The sequence below is a fragment of the Strongylocentrotus purpuratus genome, unplaced genomic scaffold (genome assembly GCF_000002235.5).
Source record: "Strongylocentrotus purpuratus isolate Spur 01 unplaced genomic scaffold, Spur_5.0 spur5_scaffold_5, whole genome shotgun sequence".
In the NCBI taxonomy this organism is placed as follows: Eukaryota; Metazoa; Echinodermata; class Echinoidea; order Camarodonta; family Strongylocentrotidae; genus Strongylocentrotus; species Strongylocentrotus purpuratus.
The window spans coordinates 34,725,996-34,743,350 of NW_022145611.1; positions in this window are offsets into that span (position 1 = coordinate 34,725,996).

Genomic DNA, 17,355 nt, shown 5'->3' on the forward strand with positions numbered 1-17,355 from the left:
TGCATCAGTTGTTTTTGAAGATTTTAAAACAAATATCATTTATGTGTTCACTCCATCTTAAATTTCCATTAATGAAGATACCCAAGAATTTTGTATTTATTACCCGCATAATTTCATGGTTGTTTATGTATGTTGTTATTCCTTCTTCAATTATCCTCTTATTTTGGAGCTTGAAATCATGTAACAAGGTTTCTTTAAATTTGATACAAGGTTGTTAAATGTAAACCATTAATAAATACACTTCAATTCAAAAGTTTAGTGCATTATTCATTTCCGTAATATCTTTGCCAGAAATGAACAAATTTGTATCATCTTTAAATATAATAGAAAAAATCTTTGACTCACATGTTGCAAATCATTAATGAAAAAAAAAGGAACAATAGTGGTCCCAATACCGTTCCTTGGGGGTACTCCTACATTTAAATTTAACATCTCTGATTTACAATTGTTTACAAAAACATTATTTTTTCGGTCACCCAAATAACTATCCAACCATTTCAGTGTTGTTATCACCGTAGTGGTAACGTTTTGTATAGAACATTTTATAATTAATACCCTCACGTCTTAGAAATATCTAAGAAATGTCCAATAAGAATTTAATATTTTACTTTCTCTAAAACCTTCTCTAAAACCAAACAGTCGAGAATAAATTATATGATTTATTGTTATCTATTGTACACCAATTTTTCAAAAAGTTTTGCAATTACAAATAAAACTGAAAATCGATCTTTTATTTTCTAAACAAGACCTGTCTCCTTTCCTGTGAATTTGAATAACTTTAACTACCTTGAGTCTTTCAGAAAACACCTTCTTCCAATGACAGGTTAAATACATTGCATATATAGGTTTCAAAATAAAATAGATGGACCGTTTAAAAACTTTGACATTAATTTCATCTTCACCTAGGCCTTTTTTTGTAAATAGTAGTCACAATATCTATTAAAAAAAATGTCCTGTAATATGTTTAAAGAACATTGTTCGGGTCTGTTCTAAGTTAAAAAGTCCTGGAACGTTTGTAATAGTAGGGGCACTATTTATAACATTACTTCCAACCGACCTAAAATATTTGTGTTCTATTATATGACTATCAGTCTCCATAAGTTCACATGGTAGTCTAGATTTTGGTTTGTTCAAGACTTCGTTTATCATATTCCATGTATCTTTAACCTTGCCACACTCACTGTTAAATTTGGCATTGTAATATTCACGTTTTTTTTACGTACTTCTTCCTTTGCAAAATTCCTATACCTTTTGTAGTTTGCTTCCCTTTTGGGTGTAGGATTCTTTAAAAACTTTCGTAAAATAGTGGTTTTCTTTTGGCATATCTTTTTAAATGAGGAATCGAACCAAGGTTTGTGTTTTTTCAACTTAATTTGTTGGATTCTCAAAAAAAAGACATGTAGGTAATTATATGATATTATAATTTAATGAAAGAAGATGGTTAAAATGCATTATTTTTGCCACGCTAGAAAATTCTCCAGTAGTTAATAGTTGGAATTTCCCAGCACATAAAAATTGATATTTTCACCGAGTTGACAAGCTACGCATCTATTTATGATATTTGGTATTTGACCCAAAATGTATTGGTTATTGCACAAATGACAAAGCTTCTTTACGAACATTACACTAGATTATACAAAATACAAACTATACTTAAAATAAACATTTAACTAAATATTGAAACCAATAAATGAAAATAAATACATGAAAAAGAGAAATATATTGCAGATGTTTATCGAAGTTTCAACTCGCTTGGCCCGACAACCCATCTCCTCTCCCTCCTTCAAAATGGTGTAGCGATTCCTCTTATTCAAACGCATTCACGTTCGAAGATACAGCAATACTCGATACTATTCTAATTGCCTATCCCATCCTTCTAGAAACATTGTCATTTATTACGTAACAGACGCGTAAAGTTTGCAAACATAATTCCAGTTCTGTTGAAATTTCCTTGGGTTATTTGAACTGGATTACTGCGAAAAGAAACGAGCCTAAACCCATGGGTTTCTTCTAACTCACCTAAGCTTTAAACCCCCAAAGTATGCTAACAATACCAGAGCCATTCATGGTGGAGACATATGAAGGAGACCCGTAAGGCCAACATGTATTCTGATGGAGGTAAATTGTAATCTCCTGTGTCCTAAGGAACTGGTAGTGATTCCAAAATCTATAAAGGAATCAATTAAGATTGGAATCAGAATGACTGAAAGGGATTCTTTCGAGGAGAAGGGATGATGGGTGACGTAGTCCAATCATCTAATGTCCGACATCTTCTTTTGAGGCAGGCGCCATTAAAAGCCAAACGACCGTTAAATTTGTGTCCCTAGGCCTATATGACTGGTACATTAAAAAGGTGTTATATTTTGAGTGAGGACAACTGTAGAAACTGTTGATTCAGGTCATAATAAGGGATTAACTGGATACCATGAAAGTAAAAGGCTAATCGTATAACAATGCAGAATTCATTCACATCTTTCTCTTTTATTTCTCTCTCAGCTACATTCTTCCCACCTTTCTCTTTGCGACGTGTTTAATTTTCCACCTTCTAAAAACCTTCCTTAAATTATTTTTTTTGGGGAGTATTTATGCAATATCTTTACATCTCAATCACATACATTAAAGTATGGGTAATACGAATATGATCGCAGTATTAATACTGATGAGGCTACCCTGGGTAAACAAACGAATTATCATTATTATTATGATCACTATTATTATTATTATTTTTACTACACCCTCAGAGTAAATGTGACATGCGTAACATCGATGTAATTCACTAGAGGTTTAACGAAAAAAAAAAGATTTAAAAATAAAATCAAAATCAAAAATCAAAATTTCACGGAATAATGGTGCTAAACAACATACAATGAGCTGGAAGACAGTAGTCGAAGCATATAAAAGTGTCAGCAAGAAGTTCATTATGATTCAAAGTATTCCAAAGATCAATCATAGAAGAAAATCATAAATAATTGCATCTGTATGCAACCTATTAATCAATGATAAGAGTTTTCTGTGCATTTCACTGTTAGTTTGTTTTGCATCTCATAAACAATGTAGGCCTATGATGCTCTCATATTTTAAGTTTGTCCTTATTTGATGATGTTGCCTTCTTACACGCATAAACAGCATGCAAGATTTATAACAAATTTCTTCTGAATAAAGTCTAGCAAATCATTTTGTTATGAACATAGTTAATAACACGACTGCAGGTTGAATGGTTATAATACACATAGATAATTATGTAACGATTAATGTGAACCAATGTCGATCTTGATATCTGAATATTTTACAGAAAGAAAAAACTATTTTACCTCTAACGAGAGAAGGTTTCAAGAAGATCTAGTCTGGTAACTTGTGCGTTTCCCATTTGTGATTGAAAAATGCATGAAGGCATAGAGAGGGGGCTTTCAGTTGAAAACACCAACGCTTGAATATGAGAAAGCGAAATAAAAATGAATGTAATGGATATGGGGATCGAGACTCAATTCAGCTATATTCCATTGATGCAAAATTTAACAAAAGGGTCACACAGATAATACACGAATGAAATGTTCCAATTTGATACAGAAGGCATACAACTGCCATCTTCCTAATGAGAATTATAAGCGCATGGGAGAAAGATAGAGAAGAAGGAGGAGGTGAATGGGAGAGATGGATAAAGATACGAGAGAGAGAGAGAGAGAGAGAGAGAGAGAGAGAGAGAGAGAGATAGAGAGAGATCGGGGGAGTGAAGACAGAAAGCGAGAGAGGAAGAGAGGGAGAATAAGAGAATTATGGAGAGATAGAAGAATAAAGAATAAAGAGAGAGAGAAAGAAGGAAATCAGAAGTAGAAACTCACGGTTACAAAAGAAAAAGGGCGGCAAATTTATTTCTATAGGATTATGTTGCAGCAACTGAAGAACGGGACCAATTATTAGATAACCAGCCACAATCAAATCTAAACGAATCGGGTTGGTTGGAGACTGGTTGTGCTATAACTTCGCATTTATAAGATTTGATTTTAATGGGAGGAGATGTGGATCTGTTATCATGATGGTTAGCTGGGATTTTTTCCCTTCCTTTCTTCTTTTTCTTTTCTTTCACAGAATGAATAATGGAAAGGATCGGCTCATAAACTATGGACTGTAGTCATGGTAGTGATATGGAGACACAAGTTGTTGTTGAAGGAGGTATTGGTGTTGTTGAATACAGATGGTGCTGGACTATTACATTTCCTTTTGTTACAGAGTTCAAGAAAACAAACGCGAAATATGATGTAAAACAAGAAGAGACCATTCGAAAACACTACGATCGTTTAGAGTAATTTGTAAGGATTTTAGAATTTCAGATTTGATTTAATTCACTTCGCTGATGTATTTATCCGTGTCACCCTCTCTTTGCCGAGGAGTAACAAAAAAAAAAGGAATGGGGAGGGGCCGTCGAAAAGGGGACCTTTTGTGCCCCATGGTCCCTTTTGATTTATTTTTTGGAAACTCAGTTTTTGATGCATCAACAATTCCGTCACCTTTATCGGACTACGATTTTTTTTTTATTTCTCAGTGTTTCATTATGCAAGGAAGCCATTTGATAACGAATTATTTATGCAATTCATATACATATTCTACTTCGTGAACCATTAACAGCCGATTCTAATTTAATGTTTTATGATTCCATCTCATAAGAAATAAACTCCCAAAACTTTACATTCTTAAAGAAAATAATTTAAATTATTTTGGATGAAGAGAAAGCCCTCAAGGGGTGACAGAGAAGGTAACGATTGGTGGTGGGGGGGGGCACATTGTAAAAGGGGTATATTATGTCCCCTGTGCTCTTGCAAAATTAGTTCTTTGTAACAAATTTTGTAGTGGGTGCCAACAAATCCATCACCTTTCTCCGATTCGTTCTCTTTCGTGTTTCTTCTCTGTGTTAGTCATCATGCAAGATAGCGTTTTGATAAGGAACAATTTCTACAAATCACGCACACTGTCTTTGAATACATCTCATGATGTTTGGTTTTATTCATTATCTGCGTTTTCTAATGCCTTTTCTTGTCCCTTGAGAAGTTGAAAGTAGTTCGAATGAATAATTTTGTGGAATTAAGCCTCAACTTTGTAAAGATTTAATCCTAATTCTAGGATTCTGTGTATATGTCATTACTATGTCTTCCTATATACGCAGGACCCCTCACTTGTGTAATTCTGGTTCTCTCCTTTCTTCTATCAATACGTATTCTAAACCTAGCTTATACTCAAGTGAATTTAGCAGTGAACACAGCCTAAGGCGAGACTCATAGCAACAAAGAAAAGAAAGGGAGAGATGCATCTCCTTTTCTATTCCTTGACTATAAGGAATGAAAGCATTGTTTGGGTTAAGTATAGTAGTTTTGTTTCTATACACGGACTGCAAGAGAAAAGATGAGAAAACACAGTCGTGTATGCTATATTAAAGTACGTAAGTCTCCTTCCTCAAATCTGGGCGTGGACTACGCCAAACAAGGGGGCTTTAAAGAAAGACTGTTCTCAGATTTGAAAGTAGCATTGTTGCTAATAAAGTAAACTGAAATGATTGCAAAAGAAACCTAACAATTGAATTCGACTTAGATGCATATCCCTGGACATCAAAATGTTAAATCCTCGTATTTAATGAAGTATTCTGGCAAAATGTGTGTCATTCCACCGTGTGCTAGGGAGATAAGATTAATGCTCATACTTTAACTGGAGCATGTAAGAGTATTATCCGAATCCTAAACCAAGAACCCAGGTTATGACTCATCCCCAAGATTTATCCATGAAAAAACGAAACAAGAAATGAAGCCCTGTAAACCACCATTCTAAATCGTGGGAAAGGTCCGTACAAGAAGCTAACGCCCCCTTAAAACCTTAATCACTAACCCATTAGCTGCCCCTCCCAGATATTGCGCCCTCTTAATGTGAGATTACAAGTAAAGGATAGTTTGACTATGCCGTTCAACGCAAATACAAAAACTAAAAGACAGGCATTGATGTTCTATAATTTTTTTTACTTCAGATAATATATTTATGGCAAAAAGGTCGTCTTGGGGTGCGGATTTCATGTGGGTCTATTTATTAAGGAGATCGTTTATTCTATTCATGAATTGTTTCTGGAATATTGCAAATGTGTTCTTCAGATTTCTATTTTGACGTACAACAAAATTTGATCAGAATATATTTATAATTATGATATATGCATTTGTTTTAATAACTGATATTAAACAACTCGCGTAAGGTTTTGAATTAAAGATTACACCAAGTTGTGGTGGGGTTAGATATTGGGCGAACAACCCTGTAGTTGTTACAGATCCTGCATATTATAAAAAGTATTTCCTCGATAAACGGAAAAATCGTCATAGTCTTTCTTTCACCGTTTTTTACCTTTCCTTCACCATTCCACTTTCTTGCCAATTTTCTAATTTCTGCAACCTCGATCTATATATTTCTTCCTCCATCCCTCTCATCCTCTCCGTCTATCCTCCCTTTCTCTGTCTGTCTAGCTGTCTCTCTCTTTCTGTCTCTTTTTCTTACTTTCTATCGACAAAGCATTTAACCCCTCTCTCTCTCTCTCTCTCTCTCTCTCTCTGTTTCCTTTTACCTTTCTCTTTCAATGTACGTCGCTTCTCTTTGAGCGTTTCATCATTCATTGTTTTCAACCCGCATCCTTCTTATCTCTGCAGCCCTTGAATGCTTCATGTTCACCCATCTCCTATCATCCTCGCATTGTTAAACACTTTGCAAACACACTTCAACTCCTAACCAACTTACTCTTGTAAGCTTGTTGTACAGGGATATAAGTCTCTCTCCTTATTTACTGACACACTCGTGTAATGCGACTTATACACCGGTTATTCTTTATGAATAACTAACCCCGAATGAAGAGGAAACTACAAGGAGATACAAAACGAGGAAAATCAAAGCGGAAATCTCAGTAGATTGTAGAAAACAATGCAACATCGTTACCAGTTGTAATCCTTATTAAGACCTCAAACCTCAGAATCGGCTTTGCTCTGTTTCTACTTCAAACTTCAATATTGTCATTGCTGTTCTTATGATAAGGTTCACTAGTGACTGCTCGGTCATGTACTCATTTTTGTTAACCTTCTCGTGATAAATGAGCGTCTTTTGTTTAACTTTGAAAAGAAGTTTGTCAAAAGTGATTTTAACCCGTGGGAATCAACCATTTCGTGTATCAAGTTGTATCCTCGACTGAGCTCGCGTGTTAATGAACAAGACAATCACATACAGCGTACCTTCCAAGCATTTTAATATATACCTTTGGAAAACAATCATGAAGAAATTTTAGGAGCGGTTGGTGGGGGGGGGGGGGGTCACAAAAGGACGGGCACGATTCTTTCGTGGGATTGGGTGTGGCTGTTGTATTTTGTCAGAAGATCAACTTTCATACTAAATTCATCGGGTGAGCGAGTAAGCACAAATTCTAAGACGTTTCTTTCATGTTAAGCCAGAGCTGGTTGAGGTATATAGTGTTACCTTGTGGTTATTTATAACTTTTCGATAATTTTTCTGAATGAAACTTGTATTAAAAAATATGAAAAATAGAAAGGAATCACATCACTGTCCAAATAAGAGATTAAGGTTGCCCGAACATGGGATATTTAAAATGTCTAGGAGGATGGGCTCCACCCCAGTCCAAAGCTTTCCACCCTGATTCGTACGCCAAAGGGGGAGGAAGACGATGTGTATTTGTTTCAATTGTCCTGTTTAATTCTTGTACATCAAAACAACTTTTGAATAGCTAATTCAAACAAATCTTGCCTGTGTATGTCCACAAAAGACAGAGAATGCGGAAACATTTTAATTGTTATTGAGAGGGCTTGGTTTTTACGTCTTTGTTACGTAAAAACAAAGAATGGTACGTTATACATCAGCCTTTTAAAAAGTACAAGTAATTCTATTTTGTGATGGCAAGAAAAATCAATATCATTTGGGTAAATGTTTTGACCTAGCAATAAGGAAACAGACTGAAGAAAATGTGATAAAGAACAGGCAAGAAGGCTGTTTTCCTTGAAATGTCCAGCAATTTAAGTTCGCCATTCTCCAATAGGACAGTTACTACTGATTTCCTTGTTGGTCTTTGAAATGTTTAGGTCAGAAAAATAAAGATTTAGAATCCGATCATTTACCATTATTGTTATTCTAATTAATGTATTACACAAAATACATTAAAACAATTAAAAAGCTCTACTCGTTGTTTTTTAAAAATATTTATTATAAAACTATTGCAGCTCCCATCATCGCTAACTGAGCGAGAAACACAAAGATAGTCTATACAATGTATACGAAACAATGTGATACAATAACCATTTAGGCTACCGATGAATTCATAATACGTTCATTAACACATTTTTTACTATCACATTAGTTAAAGTGTGCATAATACATAAATATTATCAAATTAAAACAGAAAAGAGGGGAACACAATTACATTTAGTGTCGGAATGTACTCAATAACGCGTAAACAAGTTTTGTTCATGGCCTTTTATTCAGCATTGCATAAACAAGCATCTTTCATGATCTTCATTCAGCATCGCATAAACAAGTCTCATGGCTATAACTCAGTAAAGAAAGCTTAATCAATACATCGATATCTCAACAAATGCACATTACGATAAAGATAATTACATTGAGATGGGGGTGGATTGAAGGTCTTATAGACGAAGGAAAAACAGAGTCAGAAATTACAGGGTGAGGTTAAAACAAAGAGCTTTTAATATATTGTTTGTTTGGTATTTGAAATACATTCATATTCACAGATCCGCATTAATGGGCTATAATTTTTTATCCTACTTCGCTGATTGGTCCGATGCTACCTTACTGGATCTACGTCGATACGTCACGTGACCGGGGCATTTCTTGGGAAGTTGTTTTCGTCAAGTAAAGTTGATCAGTCGTGCTTCCAAATCAAACGGATCGAACTCAGCTGACATTCCAAAGACAATCAGACACAAAAGCTCGAATCTTGTTTACAACTTGGCCCATTGTTTCCCCTTTTCTGGGCTGTTACCCCATCCAACACCCGATCGATCCAACTCTTTCATTCCATCTCAGCCCAGAACCGGTAACATGGCAAAATAGCTCGTCCGTCGGACAACGCGAACTCTTGTCGTTGAACACAGGGGCCCTATTATGGGACCGCGGGCGGTCTTTTGTGTCGGGGTGACTTCCTCGGGAGTGATTGGGCCTCAGGTAGTCTCTTGCTATCTTGGGGGTACATCCCCCCGCTCCGATAAACACATCATTAATAATTTAGTATTTTGCAAGCGGCTCGGATTAGCCATGCACCGATTAAGACTTAATGTAGTCACGGCTCAAGAAAGAGCGAAGAGAGATCAAAATGGGTATGAACAATGCGTCAAGGACGGCAACAGGTAATGGGCAATATAGATTTGCTATCGGATTTTTTTTGTAACTAGGTGATATCAGTTAATCTCTGGAGGGGTTCTGTTTTGAAGTTTGTTGTGACACCCTTAAAGGTGATTGGCGCTTCATTTTGAAAGACACCTGTAGAATAAATATTTATGAATAAGCATTGTGGCTAGAGGTCGTTCACGTTAAACAGCTTTATGTGCATGGGAAGAAATTGCGACGACGAATGTTTCGAAGAGGGAGAATAATTTTAATACACAATCAAAAGATATAGCAGGATAATTGGAAACATCTTGGACAATTACCCCCTTAAGTAAAATCACAATTGTATCACTTTATCTTCCATGTCAATGACATCAGGTAACCCACATGTTATATCATCTATATACAAATCAACATTGGTAGGGTCTTAACCCCTCACAAGCCTTCCTCTATTTAAAAGAAAAGTACGGAGCGGCATTTAAAAACCACAGTTAACAGCTCTTAAAAGGTCTGTTTCCCAAATAGTAAGAATCATTTCATTCTGCGGTTATTGGATAGAGAAAGAATACAGTAAAGAGTACAGTCACAAAGTAAACACGGGGATAGGAAGGAATCCTTAGTGAAGGCGGTCTGGTTAACCCAAATGAGGAATCCTCCTTTTTCGGGAGGAGCACTATTTTTCCTTATTTTGTTTGTCTACTTGTTACCTAAAAGTTCTTGAAAATTGTTTGACCTGCACGTCTGAGTATTCGTCTCTATTTACGACTATCTATATTTTAGAGCATTTACCGTTCCACTATATTTGAAGGGAAGACGTCAGTTGCATGGTTGTACGAATATTAAGTAAGAAGGAGTTATAAGAAAGTGCGCTTGATGCACTCAAATTATATACGCTGAAAGATTATGAAGTTAGTTGGTTCGCTTAAGTAAAAAAAGACCAACAACACTTTAGGATATGCAAATTGTATGGTTCGTCGATAAAACACTGAACTATTGATTATACGCACACCTGTACTCGATTCACTTTCATTTACGTCTTCTTTCTTTTTTAAGTCCATTTTCAAAATGTTATATTGAGGAGATAATAAGTTGACACCTGTTTGTTATTTCCTATCTCTAGCACCATTGTGATTGTCTCCATCAACGGTAAATAGCCCTTCACCATTGTCTGAGCGGGGGAAACAGCGAGAAAGGCGTGGCGAGATCGATACGTAAAGAAATGGCTCATAATTAACTGACAACAAGGGATAAGTGACACGAGCGAGCGACTCTCCAAAGCGAAGTTTAACAAACAAGTGGCCTGAGCGAGATATACGATTGTTTGGCCTCTTTCTCCCCCTGCTAGCCTACAAAATGCCGTCGGAAGTACTTAGACATCGAGTGCCGTTTGCATGCGATCATTACCTACCCTCGCCTTTTCTCCACTTATCTTCTCTAGGCGACGCCACGTAGCTTAATTTCTCGGTCATATCTGAGTTGTTTCCCCGTCGTGTTGCATGCATGGTGCTTTAGTTTGACCGTTTCTATCTATCCTCGTACATTCGACGGTATTTGCTGGAATGCTTAATTATCATCACATTAATGGCAGATCTGGATGGCTTGGTTGTTGCTTCTTTTTTTTTTTAATGAAAGAAGTTTACAAGACCAGCTTGGCATAAGGATTTGAGGCAACAAAATAATGCTGTGTAGCCATTTCAGTAATAAACCCTTACACTCAATGACCTACATCGTTATTAATAATTAATTAATGATTTTACTTAATAAGTAAAGTGTATGAGCTAAGACAATTCAACAATTCATTCTGTATTGACAGGTGATCAGTATGTTTCACAAAATAACGAATGTAAGAGAAGGTAAATTTTATTGGAGGTAGTTATTGAAGTTCGTCTACTATATCCCAAGTCCCCAGTATGGTGGTGGGGAAACGATCCACCATGATGACGTCACTTGCTTGGAATGAGAAGAACAAAAGAGATAATTACATGTGACAGTTGATGTTCAAGTGTACTGCTCGCACTTAGCACCCACTCAACTTGCTACTTATACCCCCTGCGGAGGGAGGGCGAATGGAGGGGGTTGTCAGACCTTTTCCCTCAAATTTGTTTAGTGACTCACACTCCATGCTTTATGACAACGGGGTCACACAGGTCATGCTCGCACTTTGAAAATTATGGTTCTGTGTTATAATTCTACTTATCTGTGAATCGATATAAAATGTCATGTTATCTTCTATAGATCATTTTTCACATCCATCATTGATCATGTCTATTTCAATAAATGAGATTGTTTGTTTGTGTATGGTTTATTTTCCTAGAAGCGTTCAGACTTGTTATAGTTAATGTTATCTGTAATTACAAAACAAAACAATTTTTTTTCGATGGACAAAATATTGCTATACAAAGAAATTACACTTTGTAGAATTTATATTGCTATGCTGATTCATCTGACATACCCCCTCCCCCTCTCTTTTTCTCTTTCTCTCTCTCTCTCTCTCTCTCTCTCTCTCCCTCCCACTCTCTCTCTCTCTCTCTATTATCTTTTCTACCTTCCCCCTCTTTCTCTTTTATCCCTTCATTCTCTCCCTCGCCCTCTCTCTGTCTCCCCTTCTTTTCTCTCTGGCTCGTTGTCCTATTTCTACCCCCTTCCTCCGCATCCCGAACGTCTTTTCCCATCTCCAGTCTTAGACATATTACATCGGTCTCTATTAATCCTTGAAGACAAGTTAGAGAAAATGATTATATGTTTGCCATCTCCTCAGAAACTTCACTCCTAGGCAAGATGAAGGGCGTGACATTTGTCTATCATCCCGTTCCCATGACAACATCAAAGTACCATTTGATGGGAAACAGAGTCATCGTGGAATACACTTTCTGCTTCATTTCTACTTTCTATACAGAGGAATGCACTTGCGCCTCGGCGGGAATGGAATATATTGCGAATGCCAGGGGGTTGTATGCAAGCTCGCAACGTGGAATTGGCTGCAAGCACTTAGAGCGTTGAGAAGTGATGAAAATACTGACACGGTGAAGAGAAAATAAACAAGAAGTAGGGCTGGATCTCATACTAACTTGAGTAGTAGCAAACATCATCCAGTCTGAACACCTCAATCTACTTGGAGATGTCCAATATCCCATCCCAAGATTTATTACAGATTCTTCTTCCCGGTCTATTTCCTTAACTTCCTTGTCTAATTATCTCTTATTCACTTTTATTTTTCCTCATTTCTTTTCTTCTCCCTTTTGTTTTTTCGATCACTTTTCAATCTTATTTTTTTAAAATATTTATTCTGGTTCTACCAAAAAAAAAAAAAGATGATGTATTGCCCTTCAGGTGCCAGCCCTTGGGTCGGTCGGTCGGTTTATGTTCCTTTTGGGGCTTATATTTTTTAGTGTTGAATGCTTTAATACATATTTTTTAATTTAATTAAACATTTTTTTCTTCTAAAAAACGGTAACAAAAAAAAAATAAAAAAAATAAAAAGCCGACCGTAGATTTTAAGATTTTGGGGTCGATCGCAAAGGACAATACAACAACTTATTTGTTGTTAAGCCTTTGCTTTAGTAGTCATTATAAGTGTATAAAATGGAAGGAATTAGTTCCTATGAGCATTTAGGGATAATTAATAAGACAATTGTTATGAAATATTTAAAATCTATTCGTACTGAGTAATATGAAGTGGTGATAAAACTCCGTGTTTAAATGATGAGTATATTATTCGTTAACTACCGTAACTACTCATGATTGTTTCGTGCTAATAATCACCTTATGCAATAGTTCGAGAAGAGATTGGCAAAATAAAGGAATAACAGCTCAACATTATTACATAATTTCGTTTCTGCTCATGTTGTCCATAACGCCCTTCACAAGTACTAAATATGTAAACAGAGTCGTTACAATTTTATGAAAATTAAAATATTATTCTCTTTTTGTATGGAAATAACTATTACATTACTTTTGACCTCAGTTGTCATTTAATTTAATTTTAACTTGAATAAAAATTGTTTAGGATGTTATTTTGTATCAATTTCAAATAAACCAATTACATATAAATTAATATCATACTAAAATGACAATCAAGTTGGCCGAATTGTAAACAAATATGAACTCATATATTTATCAAAGTCTATACTATGAAATTCTTCAACAAGAATTTTATAATTTCGTTACAATATTAATTTTATCATAATGAGATAGCAAATAATCCTTCTCGAGATTTTCATGATTACCTTTTTTTAAAATCGCCAACCCAACAACCCCCTTACCTAGTTGTCTTGTTTTCCAGATGCCTCTATTGTATGTATATACACTCCTCCTTTCTCTCTCTCTCTCTCTCTACCTCTCTCTATCTCTCTCTCTCTCTCCACCCCTCCCACCCCACCCCAATTTCTGCGTATAACCAATCCACAATCAGTCTCAAAACCAAACATTCCCCTCTTCCTTCATGCTATTGGTTTACTTAACTTCAAGCGAAATTTACATCTTCCATCGCGCTGTCGAATAATCTTCATTCCTAGACCCCCATGACGCTGTCATCGCTCGGCCAGTACGATCGGCGTGTACACCACTCTACACCTGCCTACCAGCTGTTCAGACAATATTATATGAAATATCTAGAAAATGGATGAAAGATAGTCTAATTATACATCTCTTCTTTGCAATGTCCAAGGAAACTAGTTCGCATTGTGTAAGCGACCAGCTCAGTTCATAAAACCGAAATCTTCTTTATTATAGAAGTTGTTCAGATTGTGTAAGCGACCAGTTAAGTTCATAATACTAAAATCTTCTTTTTGGAAGTTGTTCAAATTGTATCAACCACCAGTTAGGCCCTTAATACTGAAATCTTCTTTATTATGGAAGCAAGTTGTCCATATTTTGTTAACCACCAGCTTGGTTCCTAATACTTAAGTCTTCTTATTCTAATTCCCTAAGTTTCTATGAAGAAAACCAGCTTTAAAGATTTCCGACATTTTCATCTTCTTCTTCCACTCGTGCCCGTATTTGTTTCACAATTGAGGTGACACATCCTCATTATCCTCCATCCAAACTATTGATCATTTTTGAGAATGTAGAGAACGTCATTAATTTTTGTTTAAGAAACCCCAGATGAAAACTACACAAGATTATGTAAAAATAATCCTCGCTTTAACATAATTATTTATGATAGCGTTAGTTGTTTGAAGTCTTCATCTATACATTATCTTTTATTAACGGATTAAAGTCTTCGAGCATTAAGAGGGAAAAAGTACCAGAATAAACAACAAACCAAACAACCAAACGAATAAATAAATAAATAAATAAATATATAAATAAATAGATAAAATAAATAAATATATAAATAAATAAATAAGTAAATCAATTAAATACAATAAATAAATAAATAAAATAAATAAATAAAATAAATAAATATATAAATAAATAAATAAGTAAATCAATTAAAACATAAATCAATCAATCAAGTAATCAATCAAGTAATGAATCAATCGATAAATAATTTTTTTTAAATAATTAAAATAAGACAAAGTATCATGTATTGAGAGAGGGTAAGATGGGCGCTTTTCTCTGTTGAGACCAGGTGTGCTGGATGGTTGTGGTCGATTTTGTTTAATCTCTAATTCATTATCATCACTGGGAGGGGAGGGGTAATACACGCTAAACACCTTCAGAAACACAACGTAGGCTTGAGGAGAGTGATAATGAGAAACATTTGACCATCTCATTGTTTCGAGTTTTTTTCTATTTCTAATTATAAAGCTTTTTTCGTGAATGCAGCTAGCAGCGAGCGCGTGGGCACGATGAGGAAAAGCGAAAAAGGTGTTACACTGGACCAGCCAATTCTTTTGTCTCTCCTCCCGTTTCTGTTCCAAGATGACATTCTATGAACAAAGAAAGGAGATCCTCGTGACAGTGTTAAAGAGGATTTAAAGATCAAACCTCGAGGAGTATTCATGATTATAAGAGATTGTTCAGGTCTTAGCAGGTTTTGGGAAGAGTGCACAAAATGGCGAGATCTAGCTTCTTTGCACATCGAGACCCCAAGTTCTTTTGTCGTATAGATTACCACCTTGTAATCCAAGCAGATTTGCGACAGGTAGTTACATCTTCAATCTTCTTCTAACGTTTTCATCTCTTTTGAATACCCATCAAAGTGACAGAAAAATAAAAGGTAAGTCAACGCATACGTAAAAGAAGAGAAAGGAATAAGAGCCTTTTTAAACATCGTCTTTTTTCTGAATGATTATCCCCTGTGCTATGTTTCTTTTCAAGAAATATTTGCTCGTTAACAAAAGATTCTTTGGTTATTCGTTATTCAAACATTCACCGCAATTGCACCAATATGGCATCGCGTATTCATCACAACCATTTACCTTTGAAGAATACATCTGCTTGAAGTTTTTTGAAGTTTGACAGCACCCAAATCCTTGAAAGGCGGATTCCAATGATTCAGATTTTTCTTTTTAATTTTCTTGTTTAATCTTAGCAAGATTACGATTCTTTTCAGAAGGTTTCCATTTTAAAGCACCCTTTTGATTCAGAAGGACAATGGATTATGGCACGATATCTGGAAAACGAATAAAAATCGGTTAGACGGGATGCATGTTTGGTATGATTAACATTATATTACATTTTTACAGAGTCGGTCATTCACTATTGCAATAATCTTCGATGGTTTACAAGAGATATAAAATTAATGTAGAAAATGAAATGGACATATAAAATAATCACAGCGATCAATGGGTGGACGGGTGTTGGAGATGATATAAAGTCGGCTTATCAGAATAATATTCATAATAACTGCCCTTTCAAAACGAAGAATATTGTGTTTAAACCAAGAGGAAACTCATACAGGGAACGATAGACTTCTGCAGCAGGAACATTTTGAGAATCACAAATATTCAGGAATATGTCAGAAGTGTTTCATTTCTATCGCGGCATGAAACTTTATCGAATCTGAATCACTTGAAAAAATGTCATGCACGTCAAAAATTTCAGTTTTTCTTGCTTTGGGCAGCAATGAAAACATTTGGTCAAGAGATGGCAGTATTTTAAGTTAGTCCCTGTGAAGAAGTTTACCCATCGTTATTCACGCTTCTCGGTGTTACTCAACTATAAAATTAGACATTATTACAACTTAGTTCCATTTCAATCCGGGATTATAACATTTGTTAAAACATAATTTTGATCACTGTCGTTTTTATTTATCCTATTTATCTAACCTTTTAATCTTTCCCACTCTTCCTGAACGTTATAATAAAAGAAGCTCAACATTTTAATTTGTTTGTTTTATTTTACGTTATTTGTTTTGCAATCTCGATTTTGATTTAAAATTACTAATTAAATAATAACATATTTGTATGGATTCTCTAACATTCTATCGATTCCCTTAGCACAATATTAGCCGTAAATGAAATTGGATCAGATCTGTACGTAGCCTAGAACAGAATACTGCCACCTTGGCCCTGGTCTAGAAACTCTTTCAGCCATGATCTCTTTTCGCTTTTTCGCAGAGATCAGTGGAATCGCCAAAATGAAAATGGATGGTACAACATATGACTATAGATGGCGCAACTGCAGTAATGAAACTAGTGTTCCTTTATACACTAATTGAAACGTGCACTCAGTTAATCTACCTCCCTGCATACTTAAGAAACAAAAGAGCTGCATTCAATTGAATTTAGTGCACTGCGATCAGAAACGACTAGTGATCATTCATTTCATAATTTCAATCTGCATAACATATTTAAGAGAGTGTAACATTACATCCTTTACGACTGATATAATCAATCCCAGCTCTTCATGAATTTTTTCCTGTTTTTTGTTAATTTACAAGAGCAGAAACTATGATCCATATCAAGAAATTATTTTCTGAATTTGACCAGATTTAATTCTATAAATTGGATATAGCTATATTTGTTTGTTCATTAGTTTTTATATGTGTATATAATTCATGTGTCTATAAAATGACTTCAAATATAAAACAAGCTTGATGGTATG